The sequence below is a fragment of the Budorcas taxicolor genome, chromosome 9 (genome assembly GCF_023091745.1).
Source record: "Budorcas taxicolor isolate Tak-1 chromosome 9, Takin1.1, whole genome shotgun sequence".
In the NCBI taxonomy this organism is placed as follows: Eukaryota; Metazoa; Chordata; class Mammalia; order Artiodactyla; family Bovidae; genus Budorcas; species Budorcas taxicolor.
Window position 1 is genome coordinate 15,656,296 of NC_068918.1, and position 6,000 is coordinate 15,662,295.

Consider the following 6,000-nt stretch of genomic DNA (forward strand, 5'->3'; position numbering starts at 1 on the left):
CGCTCCATCCGTGAAGCCCGCGCGGCTCGTCTTCTCGGATCTCTGGGGACGTGCAGTTTCGCGGCTTGGGTCTTTCTAACTGCTTTATATTTTGCTGTGCTTGTAATTAGGTGCCGAAGAATTCTGAAAGACTGCAAGTCCACCAGAGAGAGAGATTGGGGTCGAGGAAGTGAGACGCGTGTAGGGCCAGCAGGTGGTGCTGTTCAGAAACCCAGCTTCCGTACCCAGGAGAACCCCTTGGGCACCTAGCTGAATTTGAGGTTGAAGAGTCTGTGGCAACACTGCGCGTTCCCGTTCAAAAAAAGTCCAGTTTATTCCTATTTTGAACCATTGAGCGATTAATTTAATCGGCAAAAAAGAATTGCTTTCCTTTTGGGCCCTTTTTTCCTAGACTGGCTCACATGTGTGAATGTCGCTCAGTCGTGTCCGATTCTTTGCGACCCAATGGACTGTAGCCCACCAGGCTCCTCTGTCCCTGAAATTCTCCAGGCAAAAATACTGGAGTGGGTTGCGAATTCTTCTTCCAGGGAATCTTCCAAACCCAAGGATCCGACCCAGGTGTCCCGCATTGCAGGGGGATTCTTTACCGTCTGAGACACCAGAGAAACGCAGAAACAAGAAAAAGAGATTAATCGGTATACAAATCTAAAAACTAAAGACATGGTTTAATTTGTGGGACGTGTGTGGTTTTAAACATCAAACTCTTGGCTGTATCCTCCATTTCATTTGAGCCTGTACGTTGTCTTTTTTGGAACTGATTGTACTTTCTTAATTCTTAGTAAAATGAAGGTGGAAGAGCATGGTTTCTATTTCAACATTCTTTGCCAGTATCTTCCTACTTGCAATGCTGTTGAATTTCCAACTCTCATTAACTGTTTAGTCAAGGTTCGAAAATTTTCATTTCTTATATGTAGAGAAATAAGTGCATTTTATTTTATTCTGTTTATCTGTCTGCTGATCTATCCATCTGCATGCAGAAACGGAATTAGTCTACAGGAATCTCACTAAAATGCCCTTATGGGCTTCGAGCTCTGTCTCAGCAGCACTGGTAGTGTTAGTCATTTCAGTGAACAGCTCTATCTTTCTTTATTCAAACAGGCAGGATGTAGCTGCCCCACGGCTCCTCCTAAGGTAAAGGGATTGTGAGCCATTCCCTGTGGTTGAAACTCCAAGAGGAGAATTTTGTTGTTGTTCGGTCCCTCAGTCATGTCCGACTCTTTGTGACCCCAAGAACTGCAGCATGCCAGGCTTCCCTGTCCTTCACCCATCTCCAGGAGCTTGCACAAGGTCACGCCCATTGAGTCAGTGATGCCATCCATCTCATCATCCTCTGTTGTCCCCTTCTCCTGCCTTCAATCCTTCCCAGCATCAGGGTCTTTTCCAGTGAATCAGCTCTTCCCATCAGGTGGCCAAAGTATTGGAGCTTTAGCTTCAGCATCAGTCCTACTAATGAATATTCAGGGTTGATTTCCTGAGACATTACTTTGGCCAAGATGAGAATAGCAGGACAACTGAGAGAGGAGGCTGGGGCCTGCCCAGACCCCATATTAATAATGCTCATTCTCTAAGTCAGGAGACCTCCCTGACCACAGGCAGAAAGGCTCCTTGAAGGTCAAAGGGCGATGATGGAAGAGATGCTATACCCAGAGGCCTCTTTAGTAGAATCCTTTTTAGCAAAGAGATTTGAGTGCACACAAGAGAGGAACCTGAGATATACCAAATATGGACTCTGAACCAGGCAAATCAAAATGACTGACCAAAGGAAAATCAGAAGAATTGACCCATAAAAGTAATTCAGTTTTCCATGAGGGTTTGACTCAGAAACTCTGAGTCTGCCCATGTGTCTATCCACACATGCTATACTCTTTTTCCTCCCAATAAATACTGGCTTCACTACATTCCATCTTTGTGGGAATTCTTTTCTGCAAAGCCAAAAAGCCAGGGCCCTTGTCACTGACCACTGGTCCAGTGGTTAGGATTTGCTCCTCTCACCGCCACAACCCAGCCTCTATCTCTACTTGGGAACTCAAGCCCCTCTTCAAGTCATTGCAGGCTGAGGCCATCCGAGATCAAAACTTTAATTTCTCTCTTTCTCTTATGCCCCATATTCACTTTGCAAATAATCTGTTGGCTCTTCCTTCAAAACACATTCAGAATCGGACTCCTGACCTCCTCTGCTGCAGCCTACCTTATCTCTTTCAAATGGTTTACTGAAAGACATTAAATCAGAGTCCAACAGATTCAAGATATTTTTGTAATAATGTTACTACCTTTGGCATTCTGTTTTGCTTCATTGAATCAGAGAGAAAGGAGTGGCAACAGAATACTAGGATCTGCTCACTATTGATAACTCTTTCCCCCAAGCATATAAAATGTGTTCATAAATACCACATATCTCAGGCACCCCTTCTTCCCCATACTATTCCTCCAACATATAAAAATGTTTGATGTTGTTAGTTTAGTGATCAAAATATTCTGTTTGGTCAATTCTGAAGACATCCATGAAAATGTGCTTGAGAAAATTATATGTGTTTCAGTGGAAAATGTGTTGAAAACCATTGCTGTAACTAGTTTCAGGCAGTGAGTTTCAGAGTGTTTCCTAGTGTTCCCTGGGGTTGTTCAGATCCTATCAGAGGGTCCTAGAGGTAAAAAATTATCTGGATAATAATACATACAAAAACTCTAGCTGCCTTGTTTCTCCTTCTCTCTCTTTCTCCCACCCCTCTCCTTTGACTTTACCGCAGTGGAGTTTTCCAGAGGTCACATGATGTGTGACTATCTGTGTGGCCAACAGATTGATATAGAAGTAGATTCTAGAATTTACCTATATTAATTAGGCCAGGCACTAAATAAATTTGTAAAACTTAAGATAATACTGTTCTTTCTCACTGTTAACTTTGCTTTGAAAAATATAGTTATTTTTCAGGAAATATTTATATACTTTAACATTAATGGATTCTTATTTTAAATGACTTAATTGTAATTGATGAATTAATTTTAATGAATGTAAAGTAGTCATGAATATTTTAAACAGTTTTCAGTTTTAGTTTGGTAACTATTGATAGATTAACATATATAAAACTTCTTTTGAGGCTTCTATAATTTTTAGGAGTATTAAACGTTCCCAAGACCAAGAACTTTGAGAACTCTAGCTCTAGTATAGTCTAGAATAGTCTGGGACAGTTTTGTGCACCAGCCCTAAGCTAGATTTCTTCCCACATGCCAGCAATCATCTGATAACTGTGGACACAACTTTCTCATGTGTTTGGAACCAGAACAAACCAGATTCAGGAATGCACCCAGTCATTATAGCTAGCAGATGAATAGAAATAAAGCCAAAAGGAAGTTTTGGAAACCAAACTTTTCCATTTCCAGTTGAAGATTTTGCTTCAAGAGCTGATATGTAGCTTGATCTCTGTCGTACTATCTGACATGTTGTTCAGTAATCAAAAATATCTACTCTTTGAGTAGAATTCCTCTGTAAATAGTAGCAGACTGGACAGTTTTCCTTGTGCTCATCCTTTACCTAACATGATAACCAGTGCTCTTCCTTTGGCTCATTCTTAGTGTTTCTACAGCAGCCCTGGAAGCTACAGCTGAGTTCTGACAATTGTATGCTTGGGAAATAGCCCAACACACAACAGTCCCTGAGTAAGATGTTATAGTTTGACTGTAAAGGCAAGCACACCTTTCCTAACCTTGACTGTATGTGTACATTATATAAGTATTAGTTTTTAGATATCTTATATTGACAACATTAGCTATTATCTCCAAAGTTCATATTTGCTTCATTGGACATGACCTCATTGAGCATTATGTTGAATAACTATTTTATTTATTGGCAGAATTGCTTATTATTTTAAAGCTAGATCATTACTTTAATAGAACTGACACAGTGCATTCTGTTCCATAAAGGAAATAGCTTACAGTCATATGGGCAGCAAATATGTTTTGCGATGCCACATTTTCCTCCAAATGGTTAGGATTTAGGAAACCAATGTCAAATAGTTTTATAATTATGCATATTTGAATTTTTATTTATTTAGGAATTATATACATATCAATGATCAGTTTAATGCAATTATAACCTAGAAGTTTGACATATTTTTCACAGTGGTATATCCGTTAGGGTTCTGTTTGAAAAACTGACACCACCGTAAGTATTCCGAACAAAGGGACTTTAATGCAGTGAATTCGCTGCAATATATTATGAAACTGGAGGACCCAGAGAAGGAAGATGAGGATACCTTGAAATCAGTAACTGTGGACGCTCACAAGCTCTCCTAAGGATGGAGGAGCAAAATTTTCATTGATGTTTCCAAGAGCTTATTCATATCCTCCCATAGGCTGCTCAAGCACCTCTGTATGAACTGCTGCAGAAGGAAGCCAGGACTCATAAGCTCACTAAGCCTACAGGAACTCATGGTGATTAGCAGTCGCCTACCCTACCACTGCCAGAGCCAGGAACAAGAAAAGAATCACATTCTCCCTCCCCCTCCTTCTATTTCATATAAATTCCTTGCATTACTAGAACCACACAGGAAACCAGTGGTCAATGGCTTCTGGGAAATAACTTTTCCAGATCCCTTTGATATAAAATAGAATATGCAAGTGCCAGTGAGAGGCTGGGCATCAACAGACAAGGAATTTGCTGCTACTCTGACTAGAATTGAGTTCCCCCTATTGTCCCCTGATATCCATATCAGTCCATGAGATTCCGGGTTATATGACTTCATTCTTGTAAATGGAGAATATAAACTAGATGAAGTCATTGAGGACGCATGAACCCCTGGCTAATGACCATAAGATGTGGACATTTGACCCAAGACGGTGCTATCATCTGAAATTTGAGGACATATACAGAGAGTCTGGGGATAGGGAGCCTCTGCTTCTTCAGAGGGCATCGAGTGCAGATGTGACACGTGACCTGCCTCATCCATGTTGATATCCTGAGGAAAACCAGCCTGAAGGGGAAACTAATAGATAGAGGACAGAAGGGCTGGCAGAACAGCAAGGGCCTCACCAAAGCACGCAGAAAAGCTGTCCTTTGTCTGGACTTCTCAATTTTCAGAGTTCATATATAGCCCTTATATTGTTTGTCAGTTTGAGTTCGTTTTTCATGTAGTATTTGCAACAAAAAACAATCTGATACATGATTCAGTTCCTGAATCTAGCAAAAAATGATTGCATACTTGAGCTATAAACTTTCATATTTCTGGCTCTCACACTTTCATAATCCTTCTAAACTGTTAGAAGTTTAAGACAAGTGTGGGAAAAAAAAAACTTTTGCACAACTGATTCATCTTTCAACCTTTCACAATATACACAGGAAAAAAGAAGATAATGATAAGGAGAAATTGCATGATCATTTAAGTCTGAATCAATGGATACATAATAAACTTTATATCTATGAGAAGGTACCTTATATTCAGATGGCCATGTAATAATTACTAAACAGAGAAAGAAGAAAAAAATTCATGAACTTAAACTACAAAGAATATTTCAATAAATTTCTGAATGCTTTATTGGACTATATTTTTTCTGATAGCAATGTAGTTAAACTGGGTATTAATAAGAAACTATTAAATGGGAAAAAATCTGGTATCATTTCAAAATTCCAAGTCTCTAAATCTTGGACCAATAATAAAATTAGTATTGTAATCTGAGACAATCTTAAAACAAGAATAACAAGAACATAATGTATTAGCACTTCTTGAACATGGGCAAAACTAGACTCAGAGAAAATTTCATAGACTTAAAATGTTTTATTGCTAAAAATAAAGAATAAAACAAGGAATTTTTAAAAGGACAAGAATAGAGAAATAAAATTTTAGGTATAAAAATCAAAGAAGGATCAATAATCTGAAAGTTTTCTTTGATTTAGAAATAAATGCACAATATAACAGATAAAGTTAGACAAATTTTATTAAGAAGAGATATAAAGTACAAATAAGTATTATTATTCAGAATAAGAAAAAGAGCCACATATAATGGGAGAAG